The 21,160-nt window shown below is 30.8% G+C and overlaps 1 long non-coding RNA gene across 1 annotated transcript in view; it reads left to right on the forward strand.

Annotated features, from left to right (window-relative positions):
• Nucleotides 1-1,442: 1,442 nt before the first annotated feature.
• Nucleotides 1,443-21,160, forward strand: part of LOC148275106 (uncharacterized) — a 65,877-nt gene continuing 46,159 nt past the window's right edge. Inside the window, exons 1-2 of the long non-coding RNA XR_015824117.1 lie at nt 1,443-1,590; nt 3,119-3,293. This is a non-coding gene — a long non-coding RNA (uncharacterized LOC148275106). The remainder of the gene's footprint in view (nt 1,591-3,118; nt 3,294-21,160) is intronic.

A 21,160-nucleotide genomic window follows, 5' to 3' on the forward strand; every position in this document is an offset into this window, starting at 1 on the left:
ACAAAATCATTTAAACTGGTAAAATAAGGTTCAAGTAAAAGTTTGATAAAAATAAATAAACTATGTATTCATTGTTTAGTTATAATCACAAAAATACTTGATGGGTCACGACGAAACCCGGTCACTGGTAAAAAAAACTTAATAATTATAAATAAAAGTGGAATAAAACTATAAAGTATTTTTATTATTATAATTAAAATGCAGTTCCACCAAGAAATGTCAGTAGAAAAACTCAATATATTTATTCATTGTTTATCATTTGCAAAGTCAAAAACATTCCAACTGTTGAGTAGATTTGATTATTCGCTCTTTTCCCAAACGTGCTAATTTCTTAATTTCACTCTTCTATGGCTGGCTGCCTTCTGCATAACTACGTTCATTTGAATTATTATCTTCGGCGTAAGCAATTTTTTTGTTCCTGCTTGTTATGTCAATCAGCGCATGTATGTCTTAATCAGTGCATGTGCTAATTAAAATGCATGTCGCGATGGTTTTATATTTTTGTGCATCAACAATGGTGAAGGTGTATAGTGGGTTTTGCATGTTGGTTCAATTGGTCTCCTGACAAAGAGACGGGTTTGTCTCAAAACCGGGAGACAAAGAAAAGTCGGTAAGTGGTTACGTACAAATATTTGATAACGTTTAGTATTTTTTTTGGTGTGTGCATTGGTGTCCTACACTAATATACAATAAAATTGTCAATATACCTGTTTTCTGTGAAATGTTCTTTATCTCTGTTGCAATATATTAATATTAATAAAATCCAGTTCTAGTCTACAAAAAATTGGATAGTTACAAAATATTGTTAGTAATTGATTAAATAATAATTAAAGCTTTTAAGATGAAATCTGTACCCAAGAGGCTTAGAGGATAAAACACGGGAGTCCACATTCAGTAGTTTTGAAGTTAAAAATGCAGAAATTATCGCTAGAAGCTGTTTTATTCGTAAATAACACATCGGAGTCCACATCCGTCATTTAATGTTTTTTTTATTTGAAATAAATATCTGAAATCCATTTTGTTTTAATGCAAAGAATATCAGCTGTCCCAGATACTCTATTTTAATATGTTCTTTTATTATAACTTTTCCATTGATAGTTCTTTACAGATTGAAATTATCTCATTTGGTTCCAAAGTTATGATGTTTTGGAAATCACAAAATATCGTTTCCCGAACATCTCGTTCAACGTGACTCGGGTGGTTTACCATATCCTTTAAAGTATAGAAATAATTTTTGACGTAAAAAGTTTATAGTGCTTTTAAAACAGCGAAACGACTCGTTAAACGTGACGCATCAAGTGTCAAAGTTTGCATTCTTTACATTTTAAATTGTCACACGTTTTTCCTCAATTTCCTCGATTTTCTTCCTTTTCTATGCACTAGCAAGATCCATTATATAATAGTGCTGAGAACGCCGCGCGGTCCACCGGCCGCCCGCCTTTTAGTTATATTCGGGAAGCCGAAGTGTTCACACGCGCCGGAGTGTCGCCGGTTCACGCAGCACGCACATCGCGTAATCAGTTGCCTATTCTCGTAGAACGAAATTCGATTTTTGAAAAATTTCGCGTTACTCAACTTACCCCGAAAAATGTAAAACTTATTTTTATATAGCCCTTAAATAATATTTTAATTTTAATGCAAATTAAAAAAAGTTTGCAAAAATTAAAAAATAATTGAATTCAAACTTTCTTACTGGAATAAAATATTCATAAACTCACCCCGATCCCAAATTAAAATTTTACTCGCCTTTTACATGCATTTTTTTATAATTATATGGGCGTTAAATTTTCATTTTAGAGTTACAGTTTTTTCTATGATAGCAATGGCGTTTTTATTTTTAAAAAAGTGTTTTTTTTGTCAAAGTGAATTTTGAAAGTACTTGAAAAAAACGTATTTTTAAATAAATTTTGTGTATCATAAATAAGAAAATGGTGATATTTTGTGAAATGAGTGAGTTCTCGAAATGAAAAAAAAAAATGTTTTACGCATATGATATGATGTATGTATATGAATGAATGTGAATAATAAAAATCGTAAATATGCAAAAAGCATTTGTAAACTACTGTTAAATGAATAAAAAATACGTAAGTGTTTTTTAATTCCTTGGATGAAATTTCAAAAAGTATCAAAACTCGTGATTTTCAAAACAAATTATTTTTACAATTTCATATCATGTCGGAGTTTAACTACAATAAAATGTGTAGCATTAAAATAATTGAAGAGTATGAATTAAAAGTTTTACTAGCGTTAACAAAAATCAAATAGGTCATTGACCCCATAGAGGGTGAAATATTAACACGCAAATTTTCTTATCTACGAAATATAACTGAACTAATCGGAAACCAATCAAATAACTTAGTGACAATATATAACCTTTAACTGTACTCTTTTTAATTAAACTCAATTGAAAAAGAAGCATGTGGGTAAAAAAATATGAATTATTCATTTTCTTTTCAAATAGGTAAATATCAGTTGAAATAAACTAGTTGCTAAGTATTACAATATTTGAAAAAAAACATATTTTTATTAAATATTTGCTTTGAAAGGAGAAAAGTTCTATTTGAAACAAACGACTTTAGCTTTAAAATAAAAAGCACTTCTTAATACCGGAACACGTTTTTAAGATAAATATTTTTTTATGTACAGACTTAGAAACGTAATTTATGAATAATAAATATGGACGTTAATATTAAGATTATAATGTGATTTGAACATAATGTTGGGTGAACAAAGTTTTAATTTGGAATCGGAGCGGAAACTTGAATGAATAATATTCATTTGTTGAAGTTTTCATGCAATGTCGTTTCGCACGCTCTTAAATTTGCCGAACATATTTTTTACGCCAATATCGTATCGTCATAGTGGCAGGTATACTACAAAGTCACGTAGGCCAGATTCTCTCCTCTCTTCATTAAGCACAGAAAAAACCTGAACGGGCCCGAATCGGACCGAATTCTGACGGCCGTTTTCACGTGATTTTCGTAATCTAATCTGAACACCGTTTTGCGACGAATCAACCACTAATCGGGTTTAATTATTAATTGTGATGCAATGCCACGTCGAATGCTGTGACGGTTCGCGGAACTGAAAGTGAAAATAACGAGTTTTTTCTTTACAGATATATTTCAGCGATGTAATAAATACACAGCGGTCCAAAGAAAAATAAGTGATATATGAAAAGCGTCGAGAAAGTGATCGGTGATAAGTGATTAGTGAAAATTCTGATTGGATTACTCTTCAGCCAATGAATGGCCCGCAACGCGGAGCTAAGGATAATTAACAATCTTTCATTAGTAAGTAAATAAAGAATTAACTAAACATGAAGATTTAAAAAAAAAAAACGGTTTTGGCGTAATCATTATTGCGTGTATTTTGTATGGGACTGAAATATTATTGATGTAATAACCTATATTTACATATAAGTTATTGATTCAAAAATACTTGGTACATTTCAATAATTTGTCACACTGTTCCATTAAAATATTGCGTATTGCATCTTTTTCAACTTATTTTGAAATGTACCAACACTTTAGATAATATTTAGTTTTAAATAAATTATCCTTACAGTGTATAATATTCACCAGTTTGAAGATGCCCATTAGAGGGTGAAAGCGTTAATTGGTCAAATAAATAAGTGGATGTGTACCAAGTATTTTTAAATTAATAACTTATTTGTAAATATAAGTTTATATCATTACAATGGAATTTCAACAAGAATTGTCAATAAATAATTGAAATAAAAATGAAATATTATTGTAAATATTGAAATGTTATGCGATTATCAAAAAATATGCGTTACGATTTTTAGGATATTACGAGTAGGTATGAGGACTTCCAGTCTTGACAAAAATTTGAGTCTCTAGACGACGACGAGACTCAGAGACCAAGTCTCGAAATTTTGAGACTTTACGAGACTTCGAGTGTATTCGATGCTAAATATAATTCATAAAAAACAAATAGTGCACGTAGTAAATAAATCACATCATAGCATACTTTTAATTAAAATTTTTATGAAAATATCACCAAACATAGATCACAATAGTCTAACTAAAATAATATTTAAAAATATATTTTTAAGTCAACAACCAGTTAAGGGCAGCCATCATGCTCCAGACAGAGCTAAGAGAAAAAATGATGATCCAGCCTCAGGTTAATTAAAAAAGGCAGTTTTGAGCTGGGGAGTGTATTTTTTGCTTTTGATTCTTAGTGTTGCCCGCTCTTTCGCCGAGATTAAAAAATCTGTATAAATATATATACATATAGTGCAATAATTTATATAGCGCTATTTTTGTGAAAATCACCTCAAGGGCGCTGTACAGTAAATAAATATATCAGCAAGTCTTGCAGCTACAGAGCGCATGGACAGTTAGAAATTTACCCCTCATTTACACATTTTAAAAATTGACAAATAAATTTAGTGTATTAATGGTATTTAAAAAAAAAATATATGAATTGTAAAAAGGAGTAAGATTACAACACGTCTTTCAGCTACTTAGCGCATAGACGATTGGTATTCTAAACCCCATTTACAAAATTTATGTTTTTTTATAGTTGATATAAGAAAGCTTGATAACCAATCATCGTGCAGCTACAAGGCGTATGAATGAGAGGAATTTCAGGAAAATTAAAATGATATCAATAAATTTACAAAAAATAAACGTAAACATAGAGCATAGTAGTAAATTTTTAAAGTGTTCATGCCAAGAAGTAAGCTATCAAAAACTAAATAAATAAAGCACTGTTTCAACTCCATGGTTAACAAAGGAAAAAAGATGTCCGAAGAGAAGCTTTTGTAGACAGTAGGTAGATACCGTCGCCATGTAGCCGACTGGCTGCTTGATATTAATTCGTATCCAGTTTATGATCATGTCCATTAATTTTGAAGAAATCTTCACTTTCATTATCATCTTTTCTAATATTATATTGTGAGTGCTATATTTTATAATTAGTATGTAAGCTACGTGCTAGCAACGCGTTCTCTACCCTACAGAGCGTTTAGAATAGTACCGCTGGTCTCAAAATTTCTCGAGAGTCTCGATATTGCAAAGGTCTCGAAACTCAAAGAATTGAGTCTCCTAAAATAATATAATTAAGCAATATTATTATTATTTAAAAAAAGCAATGATGGAGTAATATTGATATAATTCACCTGAATTACTCACATAATATAAACTTTTGGTATTTGAATTAATGAAGCGCGTAATATTAATTAATTTTCTTGCTTTTAATAAAATATTTTTCTGGTTTATTTAACTCATATAACTTTTTATTAAACTCCACATGTGCATGCGATACTAGTAAATAAGCGATGCTTTAAAATTAAAAAAAAAAATCATTTGGAAAGGTGTATAAGACGATGAAAATAATTTAAAAATAGTTTCTAATAATTGTCAGATTTTCAAAAAGTAAATTTATTTTTGTAGTATCGTAAAAAAATGCGTTCGTAACATCGACAATAAAAAAACGGAATATTTAAACTTTAAATGCACTTTTTATATCATCGATGTAACTGTAATATGAATTAATTATAATAAGGCGCAAATTCAAAATTTTATAGAAGAGCGATTAAACAATATAACTTCATGAATAACAGTATTTTTTATGTCCGTTTTTTAAAAATAGAAATGTCCCATAATATCAGCAAGCGAATCAACAATAATTCCTTTTTCTACTCTAACTCATATAGTGTCCATGCGGCTCGACTTTGGAATCATCTCCCATCCACAATCAATTAAAAAAAATGTTACTAGAGTATCTCTGTTAATCACATCTGAAGAAACATCTCCTTTCTCTTCCTTAATCTATTCTTCTTTCCTCTTTATTATTTTTTCCCATTGACTACTAATATCAATTTAAGGTAAGTTATTTAGAATTTTTTTTCTACTTTTGTGTATCTTTAGTTTTTAATTTGATTTTATCTTGAATACGTTCTAAACCTTAAATTTTATAAATGACACCTCCATTAAACTGGTTGGTTCGTAGAAATTACCATTTGGCAATAAGCCCGCCAATGTACAATTTATGTTATGTACAGAAAGTTAATAAAACAATGAAATAAAACATACTATTCAATTTAAGATATATACACATTTAATGATTTTGTGGCTAATTTCGCATAATTGAAATCTAAGACATAAAAGTTCATCTAATTTTTTAAAGCTAATCGGCTTCGTGGTAATATTAGCTTAAAAATATGTTTTTGTACTATAATATTTCATAGTCCCTGAACTCGCTTTATAAATAGTTTATGTTCCTATTCTCATTGCATCTTGTCTATAATATAAATTTGTACCGCATGTTGTATATTGTTGCGTAGTTATTATTTTTCAAGGAATAACCCGCTTAGCCTCTATTTAGAGGCTTGTCAGCAGGTGGGATAGAGGAGATAAGGAAGTAGGTAATGAAAAGTACACCACAACACCCAGACCAATTGAGAAGAAACCTTTCTTGGATTTTTTTCTTGCAACTGGCGGGAATCGAACCCGCTTTTTTAAATGTTTTTTATGTAACAATTTGTATACATTATTACCAACAAATCACTGTGCGCTCAACAATTAATATAAAAACACAAGAAATTGAAATATCCTTTTACACGTTAGCACACACGTCATGTGCCAAAAAATAATTTAAATCGTTTTGAGTCGATCCAAATTTTAAAATTGGAATTCGTATTTTATGTTACCCTTAGCGTTTTCGAAATTAAATTGTCAACTGAATTATTATTAAACGTATCGGTAAAATATTCATTAATGAATAATTCAGGATTTAATTGAACTATCTAGTTTTATTCGAATTGGAATATATAGCATATCATTAGGCAGGTTTTAGGATATTTCATTTTATACTCGTAATATTCATAATCATAAAAATATTTAAGAATTTTTATGGATCAAGTAAAATCATATTTTATGTACAATATTAGAGAAAATTTAGCGGGACTGTTAGAACCTGCTACATTATGCTAATAAACTGATAAGTGGCAAGGATTTTTTGATATTTTTTAATTAATTAGTACGATAAATTTTTATTAGTAAAGAAAACTCGGTATTCACATAAAGCGAATGATTGACGTTAAAAAGTGTTAATATAAAATCACAGGTATGAAATGAAATACATCTCATCCTCTTTTTCTTAGAATTCTAAACATCTGAAAAACATAGTATGTACCAAAGCCAAACACGAAATCCAGACTCTTCTTTGGCAAATCAAACCTGAATGTGGAAGTTTAGGTATACGGGAAATCGGATGTAATAAATGTTTTCGTGCACGCGGTGATGTTTTTATAAAAAATAGATTTTAATAAAATTGAACCACTTTAAATGACGTCACTAGTTCTTCTAAATAAACTGATGGTAAAGAGTTGTGTTCGGTTTCTGGTTACCGGGAAGCCAATCCACCTATCAGGACAACTCACCGAAGAGAAGTAGTTACGTCACATGCGGAGTAATTAAAAAATTACAAAACTTAAAAAAATTGTGCCGGTAATAAGTCGACACCAAAAAAAGGCTTAGTTTGATAGTCATTAACAAATAAAAAAAATCAGCAGCATCCTCACTAACTGTATTTTTGCTTTTGTATGTTTTTTTTTGTTGGATAAAATATGTTTTTATGAAAAAGGTAAATAAATAAAATATTAAAAGTAAATATTTTATGAATTGCTGAAAAAGTCAATACAAAACCACTGTTTATAGACTTTATAATAATTATATCAACATATTACAACAGACATACAGAACATTTTAAAGCAAGGAATATAGAAGTCTAGGCATCCACAGGGCTTATGACTTGTCTTTGGCTGGTTTAAGTGACCACTTTACACACTGTGTAACACTCACCATTCAGCCTATATTTGAACATCTTTATTGTTGCGGGTGAGATTCATCTGATTGGAAAAGGTTTCAGCTCTTTAACTTAAAAAACGTCAACAGATGGAAGAGTCGAAAGAATATTGATGTTTAAATATAGGCTGAATGGTGAATGTTACACAGTGTGTAAAGTGGCCACTTAAACCGGCTAATGACAAGTTATAGGTCCTGTAGATGCCTAGACTTCTATATTACCTTCTGTAAATGTTCTTCATGTCTGTCGTAATATGTCAATATTAACAGCTCTCTTGTGTGTGGAATCCAGTCATTGTTTCCAAAAGTTGGACAAACTCAAAACATTGTTGATAATTATAACAGGTATGCATCTAACTGTGTATCCAGGTGTATAAACAATTCAGTTCTGTGTGTGAAAGAAAATCAGAACCCTGGACGAGCAGTTCTGGTGCCGACCCTCATTAATGGAAGCGAAGCTGGAACGAGTAGGAAGTGGAAAAACAAGTATAAAAGTAGGCTGAATGCTGTCGAAATGCCAACTCTCAGGCGAATGTGTGGTAAAACTATGCATGACAGGTGCACAAATATCGAGATTCGTGCATTATGTAAGGCTGAGACTAGCATTATTGACAAAATCAAGAAAGGGGTGCTGCGTTGGTTTGGACAAGTGAAAGAACGGCTAAAAAGATTAACTATGCGAAAGTTGACGGATGCAGAAAATTAGGAAGACTGAAATTGGTGCATGAGAAAATGTATCTAATACCAGAGTGACGTGGGGTTCTATCGTCTCCACCTACCCCCATAGAAAAACGGCGTGATCGTTTGTTTAAAACAATTGAGTTTGGTAGAAAATAAAAAAGCATTTTATTTTATTGAAATTCGAATTAACTTCATTTCAGTGCATAATATTACGCCACTATTTTTTAAAACATGTTTTATATTTTTAATGTAGTATATTTTGATTACCTGTTGATGTCGAAACGCAATAAATATTTTTGTCAGTAATTAAAAGGGCATACCTTGAACTTGATAAAATTGTAATTCAGTAACTGAAACATGACCTTCTCTGGTCAATAATTTAAACATTGTAATTATCATACACGTACGACCTAGTTCCAATATCCGGATATTTAAATTTTAGGTCCAATTACCCCGTACGAAACTTTGAAAATATCCAATTTAATTTCTATCGATTCAAATTAAATTTCCATTTGTCCGCCTCATTTTCGAGTGGCAAGCACGTTTGTCTACCTTGCAAGAGGTCTCGGGTTAAACATCTATATTTATATCCCAATTTTTACACAGACTCCGGATTGGTAACAAATAATAATGATCAAAAGTATATTGTATAGTATCCTCGGCACGGGTAACCTTAGTGAGGTCATATTATTTTTATTATTGTTTATTAAATGAAAATACGCTGCGGTTGGCGGACCGATCAAGTGTCCTATGGATCACCATCTTCGTATGAGGGAAACGACAGTAATCAACAAAGATATTGTAAATAGTAGTGTCAGCTTCGCGAAACTTATAAATAGTAATGCAAATGTTAACGAAATATTTATTTATAGATAGATGTTCAAACATCAGCATCATTCTCTGGTATCTAGGGTAGCTTGGTCATTTTTTTTTTACATCAGACAGATATCAGTCTTACGTTTCAGGGACCAGTCCATATTATAGTGTGGATATATGAAATATTATAGTGTAAAAACCCTATGTTGATAAAAATTTCACGTTCATTATACTCTTTCTTTTCATGCAATCGAACCCGAAATCTCTTGCTTGGTATGCCAAACGCGCTGACCATAACACTACGATTATCAAACAGATATCAAGATAAATGACCATTTAAGTAAGAGAATTCGTCGGAAAGAAAAAGTTTAGTCATTTACATGGCTTCTGTCATTGGCTCATTGAAGCAATTAATTTGCATACTTTTTTTGTCTATTTTCATTATTAAAAAAAATAAAAAAATCAGCTTTTTATTTTTGTAAAAATAATAGTCTACGAAGATGTGGACATATTCAAAGTAATATATATCATTGATTGAATTGCTATTCTCTATGTAACATTTCATGATAAATTATTATAAAATAAAAACTTTGTTAACAGTGTAACATAAGCATAACACAAAAAACAAGGTTTTTATTTTATACATATTACCTATGCATCGTGTGGTGAAAACTATCACATCCGGAACTACAATGATCGGTATGAGCTAGACGACATATTGACATAATAAGAAAAATAATTTAGAAACGTTTCAAAATTTAAAAAAAAAACTTGAAAAAAAACAAATGGTTGCTTACTTCTGCAGCGCGCCAAACTAGCTACCCTTTCCTCACTCCTGTTTTCTCCCATGCAGAAGGAAGCAACCATTCTGTTTTTAAAATAAGTTTTTTTTCATCGTTTTAAAATGCTTCTCAATATTCTTTTAAATATGTCGTACTCATACGATCTCCGTGGTTTTGGATGTGACGGAGTATACCATACACGCTTTATAATTTTCTACGCGTGTAAATGGAAAAAAAAAAATGTATATTTATTTAAGACCGAGGTGCGACGATCTTAATAAAAACATTGTAATTTTCATTTAATCAAACTGAAATAAAGTTGCATACAATGGACAAATTGTTTTCCTAATAAATTCACACATATGTTTTTATTTTCAAAGTATTGCACGCATCTAATTAATTCAACGCAGGTATGTAAATAAAATAATTTCGGCGTGTTTTATACTGCATAAAGAATTGATTGATTGAATCTCATCAGTTATTTCGAAATGATGCGATGTTGCGACCTTCATTAATCTACATATTATTTATTGAATAGTTTTTGTTAGATATGTTGAAAAATGATAGATTTAAAAATGTTATTTACAAGCAAATAAAAATGTTTAAATTTAAATGCAAAGATTTTTATAAACATATCAGATCATAAATTAGAATTACATGAATTGATAAAATCATCATCATCAAACCCTAATCCACACCTGATAGTGCATAGATCACTGCATTGGAAAAGTACATACACTGAATCGCGATCATGTGTTACAGGAATGTAAAGTGATCAGTCTTAGGCTTCAGGTGCAAATCCAAGGACAGTATAATATTGCAAAGTACAATAACCTAATAACGAATAATTCATTTTGACCCTCCCAGGAATCGAACTCAGGACCTCAAGCGTGGTAGGCTGAGACGCCAACCAATACTCTACAAGGCGGAGTTTTCTCCACTCAATTCCCTTTTTTAGAAATTTCATCTGATAGTAGAGGTTTCTGGTTCTATTTCACTCACAGAATTCTATTATTTATCCACCTAGACACAGAGATACGGTAGCTGGCATTAAATAAAGGACATCGGGCTTAAGAAAGAGACTTTGCTAGAGCTTTGTAGAGCGTCGTCTCTGTCGCACGAGTTATCACGAGGATCATTAAGAGAAATATAAAGTATGCATAGGCAACGTGCAGTTGCCGAAACTAGTCGGTTGTGTCAATAAGTGGTTCATCACAAAATTTTTTTTCTTCATATATCTCAATTTTTTTTATTTATCTGTATTTTTGTTCAATTTCATTGGACAGTATTGTATAAATACTTCCTTGGCAAGTTCCTTGGCATCTTTTTTCTTTTGCGTTTTTGGGTTATATAACTGTTATAAATAATTTCAAATAATAGTTGCATAAAGCTTTAATTAACGCAATTCATACATTTTTTTTTAATTTCTTCTATTTTTCTTTTAATTATTAATTTTACAAACATTTTTCTTTCTTCCTTACTGTAACATATTATTTACTTTGTTTGCTTTATCTTTTCAGCATTTATTTTACTATCTTATGTCTTTGCATTTTTGTTTATATGCTTATTGATTACTTTAATATCATTATTTTTCTTATATCTTTTCTAAACTTCTAACTTTTCCTACTAATTTCACATCTTTTGCGTATATTTTATGGTTTACATGATATAAGTAGGTTAGGTTAGGTTAGATTACTTAGGTTAGGTATTGTTAAACGTTATTATTATATCTTTTTTAAATTTCTAACCTTTCCGACTAATTTCACATCTTTTTTGCGTATATTTTGTGTTATATATAATATAAGTAGGTTAGCATGGTTTTTTGTAAATGTCCCTTGGGCGTTAATGAACAAAATAAATAAAAAAATATAATTTTCTCAAATAAAAGAGTATATTTATGGGTCGAGGACATTGAACTTTAATTTGATCTTCCTGACCGTATGGTATACTAATGTAAAGATCGCAATGAACGAGATTATTAATGTGATTATGTATAGAATGCTTTTTTAAATGATGACTGACGCCGATGGAAGAAATGGGTATGATATTTGCATTTCAGATAGTAAAAAATGTGCTAAATTGTATAGAATAGGAGGTAAAATTAATTTAAGATTCAATTCGTGTCGTGAAGCCATAGAAATATAATGTAACAGAAAGCGAAGAATCATGTTTGCATACATCGCACTGCGTCCAAAAGTCTGGCTTCCCGCCTGCGCGCATGCGTAAAGTGGCAGCGTAATGTTACCAGACCGTGAACAATAATAATAAACACGCCCGAATAGGATAATTTTGTGTAATGTTATGTTATGGTTTCCCAAAAAAAATATTTTTCTGACTGAATTATAAAACAAAGAGATACTTTTATTAGGCAAACCAAAAAAAATCTTCAAATAATCATTTAGTAATTAAGTATTGATTTTAAAGGTTTAACTGTAGCCTTTGATGTTCCTGGAGTGGCACCTTAAGCGTAATACTGATCACCATACCTTCATGTAACAGATGATCTTAATACGCTTTATTTGGTTAACAAATGCAGTGCCTATGCACCATTGGGTGTGGAAAGATGATTGATGATGACTTTATACAACACGCAAAATACCCAATGAGGAACTTAAGCCCTACGGGAAATTGGATGCAAAAAATATTTTCTTGCGGGCGGTATAAATAAGAGCATTTATAAAATGTACGAAAAAAATAATAATAACGCACTACTTTAAACGATGTCACTGGTTCATATAAACCAACCAATGATATGAGAGCGATGTGGGATATCCGGTTTGTTTACCGTAATCGAACCAATCGGGAGAACATACGTCACACGCGGAATTATTTCAGAAATACAAAACATAAAAAAATCATACAATATAAAAAAAAAAAAAAAAAAGTTCGGCATAGTTTAATAATCTATTAGCAAATAAAAAAAAACACCGAACTTTCTCATTGAGAAGGTAAAATTGTAATACAAAAACAATGTGCGAAAGCCTCCCCATTAAAAAACAGCTCTTTTTAAAAATTAATAAGGTTTTTTTTATGCATCATCTTTTGACAAATATTTTCTTTTTTAGTACAAATTTTTGACCAACTTCATTTGATCAGTCTGTTTTTTTTGGTTGGCTGCACGATATTGCTTTTAGCAATAAGTCCGCCAAAGTACTTATTCTTTGTACTAGATGATTTGAAATAAATAAATAAATGCAATATCAATATTTAATTACCTTAAATGTTTTCGATTCGGTACTAACATTGTTGAATAACTTGTAAAAGTCCCAAACCCACTTTTGCACAGAGGAGAGTAGAAACAGTTTTTACTACCGTAACGAATGGTACTGTAGTTTTTTCTATATATTTAAAAAAAATAATGGGACCGTACGAATACACAAGTCACACACAGATTATTCGAAGTCCTAACTGGTTGCGCATATATATTGTAGGTATGCATTGGTGTCAATTATTGTCGCAATCTCCACATCCAATCGACCTACAGCCTTGTCTACCTTACCTCAGTATTCCTTCATAACCCGAAATAACAAGACCACTGGTGGCTACCCGCAACATTATTTGTGAATCCAAGGGGGCCTTCCATAATTTTGAAATTTTTATTTTGTTGGGAAGTTCAAAAAGGATACATAAAATACTTATAATGTGTAAGTACGCATTGGTATAATTCTTTATCTATATCCCAATTACAGAACTCATCATCTTTCATAAATTATATAAAATAAGTGTGCAACTTTATTAAATAAATTTGAGCTATAATAAAGATAAATTTAAAGATAAGACTAATTGTTTTTTTTTAATTAAAGAAAAGAGAAAATAAGAAAAAAAGAAATATTTTTTTGACTAGTAAATTTCTTATTCTATACTGATTTACTTTTATACATTTTTACACAAATTTCGTTGTATGTTTTCACTGTAACTCTCCAACAAAAAAAGACTAACTCTTGGGCTTGGAGAATGACTTACACTGTTGTAGTTGTTTATTTGTAAGAGTTTATATAATTTTAAATATACGGTACATAAGAAAGAAAAAAAAAACATAGGTATATTAAGAAAAAAACATAAAATAATAATTAATTCATACTAATAAAAATTTAATGCAGTTTTTACGTGTTCAAAAATTTCCTTTAGATTTACTTTAAATTTTTAAGTTTTTAGTTCATTGGGGAGATTATAATAATTTTTTACACCTTTGTAGACAAAGCTATTTTGACCATGACTTGTATGGAATTTAGGAATTTTAAAATTATTTTGGTATCTGAGTGACTTAAGAGTATTCATCTCAAATTCTTATATTTTTTTCTTCTTTATAAATTTGTATGATAGAATTTATTTTATAAAAAGTAAGATATAAGAAGTAATAAAAGAAACTAAAATTGATTTACAAACACATACACAAATATAAGACATTTGATTACAGAATCACAGCAATATTTAAAAAAAATCATTAACTCCATCATGATAAATGTGAATATCATAATTTTTCTTTCTATTTTGTTATAGAGTCTTAACTTTCTCTAAGAGGGTTAAAATGTGCCACATTGTTTGTAAAAATTGGAAGGTAAAAGTTATCCGGTGATCTCAGGCGCCTACGGGGAACGTACAATGACACATTTTCAACACAAAACACTGAATCAACATTATTGTGAATTATATTACATAAGTACGTCAAATCTGCAAATCGTCTCCTAGAACTAGGATTATTATTACGCGTCTTTGGTGTCGCATCCTTAATTTCAAGTGTCTGGACCCATATCTGGACTCGTATCTGCAATTTTTCTCCTAGTCTCTAACTAGGATTAGTATTTCGCGTATTGGGGGCCGCATCCGTAGTGTCAAGTGTCTGGACCTAACCGCCGCAGGAACGAGAGACGACTGGAACAGGTCAGTGGTTTTCCTTCCTAGTCCATCTTCCTTGTAAGATGTTGTGGTTGACGATTGACACCGCATCGCCACCTGGATACTAATTTATTTTCATAAATTACGGCCCACTCTGCTCAATAATAAAGTAGAAACTCTATGATGACTTCGCCCTCGCTATTTCGTTCCCAGCTTCCGAAGAAAAAAATGGTTTTCCCACCACCGACAGAAAACGACAAACTTCATATTTTTCTATTTTTAAAGTTTTACAGGTTAGAGAGACGACATTATAAAATACTACTTACATTTTTAATGATAGATGTAAGGATTTGCGCCTCCCGATACTAGCTATAGTACAGCTCTAAAAACATTATAATTCGTACTTATATTATAAATGCGAAAGTGTGTTTGTTTGTTTGTGTTTCTTTCGCGTCTTAACGGAGCGACCAATTGACACATTTTTTGAATAAGGATAGCCGGAGAGGTGAGAAGTAAAATATGATACTTATTTTTCATCTCGAATTTAAAAAAAATACAGCGAAAAAATATATTATACATCAACAATGAGCAACATTATTTAAAAATGAAAAGCCGGTAAGTGGGGATATCAAAAATAATCAATTTGAAATCAATTGTTTTAATTTAAAATCTGACTTGATTTATCTGTTGATTTATGTTGTACTAAGTAGGTACTTTTTTCCCCTTTATTAGGGCCTCCTACCAAAACATAATTACCGAGTATAAATGTTAAAATGTAAAGTAAGTCTTTTGTCACTCCTCTGTCAATTTTTTTTGTTATATTATTATTAATACAAGATTGGTAAAAAAAACATGTCTAATTATTATAAAGTCAAGCTTCTTATTAACAATTAAACATTGGTTAGTGAGATTTGTTTTTCGTTTTGGTTTTATAGTACCATTTTGGATTAGTGTAGTGATTCACACTATATTTTACAAATACTGCAAATATTGAGATATTAATACATAGACGTGCAGTATACAGTAGAATATTTTTAAAACTAGTGAGAGGTAAACTACGGTAACTCCAAATAATATGAAATTGAGTTATTATTATATCGAAATAAAATTTTTCGTCCTCTATCATTTAGTGAATAGCATTAACTCCTAATTTCTTTAACAATAAAGATAATATATTTATTTTTTACTGTAACTTCACACCAAATTAGAGGTTGAGGACAGTAAGAAAACAGATTTTTAATGCATATTTTTGTAATGTGTATAATATATTTTAGTGAACCGTTTTACTGTAAAGGCTCTCATTGAATACAAAATGTTTAAAGTATGATAAAACACTAATTTGTCTCTTCTGAAAAGTTGGATTTATGGAAATACTTAGTTTACGTATCGCATACAAAAATAAGTAAATAAATAGTTATACAATAAAATAAATAAAGAAGAACGTTGTCATTAACCACTTATTAAAAATGTGTTTTAAAACAATGTTGTTTTATATTTATTTTGTTATAATTAATAATCACAAAGTAAGCGCTTCAAATACAATTTTTAGTTAAAATAGTTATATCTTTAAGTTTACAATTTCAAAGCACATCAAAAACAACACTGACGACCATTGTCAAAGCTTATTCTTATTCTTAGAGGTGGGGGTTCAAGCAATGCAAGCTCTTGACGTCACTGCAACCTGTAAAGATCTATTGTGACGCGTCCGAATAGATTTCGCCCTCCAAGCCTAGGTTTATAAAGAGTCTGACTACTGTGTGGAAAGCGAGAGTTTACATTTTGCTGAATCTCCTCCTCCAAGCCCAGATACGTAAAGTATCGGGCTATTTGGTAGGGGGCGAGATCTTTAACATCCTCAGGTTTAACCAATGGTCTCCTGAGGATGAGGCTTCTTCAGACATTCACATTGAACGTGTATAGGTGTTTTCTCATCTGCACTTCAGAACCTACATGTAGAAGTTTCGGAAAGGTTCATTCTAGAAACGTGTTTGTTCAATCAGCAGTGCCATTGGCGGGCTCTAGCTCTACCCTAACTTGATTTCGTCTGAGCTTTATTAGGTCGAAGGCAAACCTTTGCGAATACTCTTGTTATCAGTTCTTTTTATTATTCCAGCTATTGTCGCAGCTTTGTAATATTGTATTTTTCTAACAAGTATCGTGAATTGCGTTTTCTTTATCGTCAATGGCTACCGTCTATTTGTTTAAGTCAATGCATTTTCCATACAAAACTTGATTTTGTGCTGATTATTTTCGGCAAAAACACACTTGTCAGCCAAAAATGTAAGCATGCGTGAAGTGGCAAATTTTAAATTGACCTAGTAGGTGTGTGATCGGCCATCGGAGAAATGATACCGGATTCAAAAGTTGATTTTGCAAGTAATATTAGCATTTATATTAGCCTTGTAATTCTTTCGTTGGAACTTTAAACGATTTGCGCTAATCTTGTACCATTATCAATTGAACGTAGTTATGCAGAAAGCATCCATCCATAGAAAAGTTAAACTGAGATAAAAGCACTTTTGTGAAAATAATAAATAATTGAATAGTTAGAATGTTTTTTTTACGTTGAAAAATGATAAAGCATACAGTCGTTTTTTATTGAATTATGTATGACCAGTTTTGATAATTTTTAAAGTCCGGCTGACCACTTAACCGAAGACGTGCATTTTGGAGAAAACAGCCAGCCTTTTTATTATTATTATAACTATTTTTATTTTTTTGAAATTTAACGCTTACATATTATTAAATTCATTTTACAAAAATAATTTCTAATTTTTCATTTATACTAATGTTGTTGATAATGATATATTTTACGCCTTGTGAAAAGTTGGTCTGAGTCTTTTGTTTAGTTTTGTCTAGTAGTTTTTTGTATAATTTAAATCCCTGATTTGTTAGTCTCGATTGTTCTTGTCTTGTTTTGGAATGTTGTATGTGATATTATTCTGATATTCTTGTATTATCTCCATGTTTATTACAATTTCTTTCAAGTTTTAATTCTTTATCTACAATGATATCAGTGGCTAACTTATGAATAAATTTTAAAAATTCTAGTTGAAAAAGTTCATTAACATTAAATTGTTTATTTTTTTAAAGAGTTCTTTAGTTGGTGTAAGATGAGATAAAATTCTGATACATGTTGTGTCATTTTGTATTAAACATATTTTTTTTTGTCAGGATACTAAATTGTTAAGAATCGCTTAATTAATTTGAAATTTAAGAATACATTTTTCAGTACAGGTATTTTTTTTTACAAATATTTATGTATTTATCCATTTTGATCAAATTAATTAATTTTGATAAATCTTAGATAAATCTAAGAGAACTAGATTTTTGGAAGCATTATTCTTCCTATCAGCATCTATACCGTAAGATTTTCTTAGTACTGTGGGTGTTTTCTGCAAATTGAAAAATGCCGCTTTTGTGATCAACATTATTTTCAGGAAGTGATTATTAGTGTAAAATGAAAGCGGCCTGGCTGTTTTTGGCAGAACATAGAATTGACTTTACGGCATCCGATAACACTAATATATATTTTTTTCATAATTGTGGACTGGCTGCTTTCTGCATACGTTTATTTGCGGTGCGGATTAGCGAAACGAGATTATAAAAAGTCAAAGCAAACTAAGAATCGTTGGATAAAATGGAATGGTAATTACGCTGCTGTGTAATGAGTGGAACTTTGTCATTTTAGATATTCAATTGACGGCTAGTTTCGCCATCTCGTTCCCGGATAGGCAGATCAGGAACAGAGCAGTCAGAGAGCGCGTGCTCTCTGACTGCTCTGTTCTAATTTATCTAAGAGAACTAGATTTTTGGAAGCATTAATCTTCCAATCAGCATCTATACCGTAAGATTTTCCTAGAGCTGTGGGTGTTTTCTGAAAATTTAGAAATGTCGCTTTTGTGATCAATACTACTTTCAGGTCCGCGATTATGAACGGGTATCTCGATCGGTATGTACTGAGACGGCATAAACTAATATCGATATTTATGTATGAAAGTGTGTATATTTGGATAAAAATTCAAAATATCTTCGTCGGCAACCTGTAATTGAACACGTTTAGAAAAAAAATTATAAACATATTCTATTTTTCATATAGAAAACTTTATTTTACTTTGTAGATAATACGATAGTGTTAAATTTTTTTTATAAATTTTTATTTTGTTAATCTTTGTTTTTGATTTTTGTATAAAATTGTAAGATTCAATATGTCCATGTATTTATAATTTTCTCAAACTGAACGGTTTGGGTAGGTAGGATAAAATTGCCTCAAGGCAATATGCCCGCCGTTATATGTATATTTATTGTAAATGTATATAAAGTGTCAAATATATAAATATATATAATATTGATAAGATAAATTTTAACTTTCCATTATAATATGTACCCTGAAGTTGATTATTACAGTTTTTAGTATGAAAATGACCTGCTGTTTTTAGCAGAACATAGGATTGACCATACAGCACCTGAAAACAATTTCATTTTCAAAATTGTAGACTGGCCGTTTTCAGCAGAACTACGTTCAATTGATTCAATAAACCAAAGAATTATTTAATATTGCGTACTGAATTGCATAGGGTAGTCAAAAAATAACGACGATACTCACATAAAATTAAATGAATCTAATCGACAGGCGCAAAAAATGGCTTGGTGGGATTCAGTTTTTTTAAAATGAAACATTTGCGTTTTTATGATTTATAAAAAAAAATCAATTCAAGGGGCCATTTGCAAAGAGTTGTATACCTTACTAATAGAAAACGGTAATTAAGTTGGGGTAAAGTTTGGTTCGAACCTCGGACCTGTGATCCGTGAGTCCACGACACTAGCCACGGAACCACAGATGATTCTTAAGTTCAAGTATTGATTACATGTTTTACTTCTGGTTGAACAATGAGGATAGGTCTCAGCAAAATTTTCCCAGAATATGAATTGAATAATACACAAAACCCGCGTGACTTTTGCTCATAGGCACCTTTTCTTTATCGTACCGAGAGTGTTATATATATTTTGAAAGAGCGTTTTATGACCCCAAGGACGAAATCATTTCAATCAAAGGAGAGGTTTAGGAGTGGAATTTTTCTCGGGGAAAGGTATTTAAGTTGGAATCTTCTTGACGATTTTTCAATCATTTTAGTGAATCATGTTAATCAATTGTTTGTCTTTTTTTGTTCTTTTTATATTGATGTGCTATGTTTTATTTTTTAATGATATTCTTGTTAAGTTATAATATTATTGTTGTATTATATTATTATCCAATTTTTTGCAAGCGTTTTGTGGCGCGGCGCGGGCGCTGTACGCGACACCTTGCCGCGCTCGCGCGGTCACTATGGACACTACATTTGTTACCAAATGTTTGGGTTCACCGCGCCCGCCTACGCCGCAAAACGCTCGCCACCATGCCCAAGCACTTACGTAAGTCTAGTGGAATCGGGGCTTGCGTCTCAATAAATGTATACTATTTGTGTTTCGCATATTGTTATCTAGCTCTTATTTGTAAACGATAAGAAAAAATGTCAATTTTTCAATGATTTTAGTAGGAGCTAGATTTCGTACATTCTGTGCGCTCTGTAGGCGCAAAAAATGAATCAATCTACCTGTTATCAAATTCTATCATAATTAAAAACGTGGAACTAGAATTTCAACCGTTCATACGTTATGTGGCTGCAAGACGTATTAGGATACTTATTGTATCTCACTCTCGAGGCGATTTTTACAAAAAATGTTGTTATATAAATTATCTATCATAATGACTTATTTACTTATCTTCCTGTAGCTCGAAGTGCGTACTTACGTACGCATTCGTATAAGACTCATTATAGAACTCATTTGGAACACCTTGTAAATTAATAAAAAAAAATCTTCTCTGGTATATTACGCTGAACTGTCTGGCCTATTGTTTCTCTATGATCGGTTCCGATATGCTAATAAAAGATAGACAAAAAATGGCATGAAAGAGATACGACGCGAAATGTCTATAAATAACGGGAGATATCTCAAGATAAAACCATAAAAAACGTTCAATTTGATTGAACCATTACAGATATCGGAGCCGGAATTGTTTGAAAATCGTCAGTTTTTTCTTATTTTTAAATACAACAACTGTTAACTACTTAATTATATTTTTACAAACGCATTAACACCCTAACACATAAATGTAAATTAATATCGCATATATTTTTAAAGGTAGATAATTAATATATTGAGTTT

The sequence above is a fragment of the Micrasema longulum genome, unplaced genomic scaffold (genome assembly GCF_059751315.1).
Source record: "Micrasema longulum isolate JH-2025_06_02 unplaced genomic scaffold, ASM5975131v1 h1tg001511l, whole genome shotgun sequence".
Classification (NCBI taxonomy): domain Eukaryota; kingdom Metazoa; phylum Arthropoda; class Insecta; order Trichoptera; family Brachycentridae; genus Micrasema; species Micrasema longulum.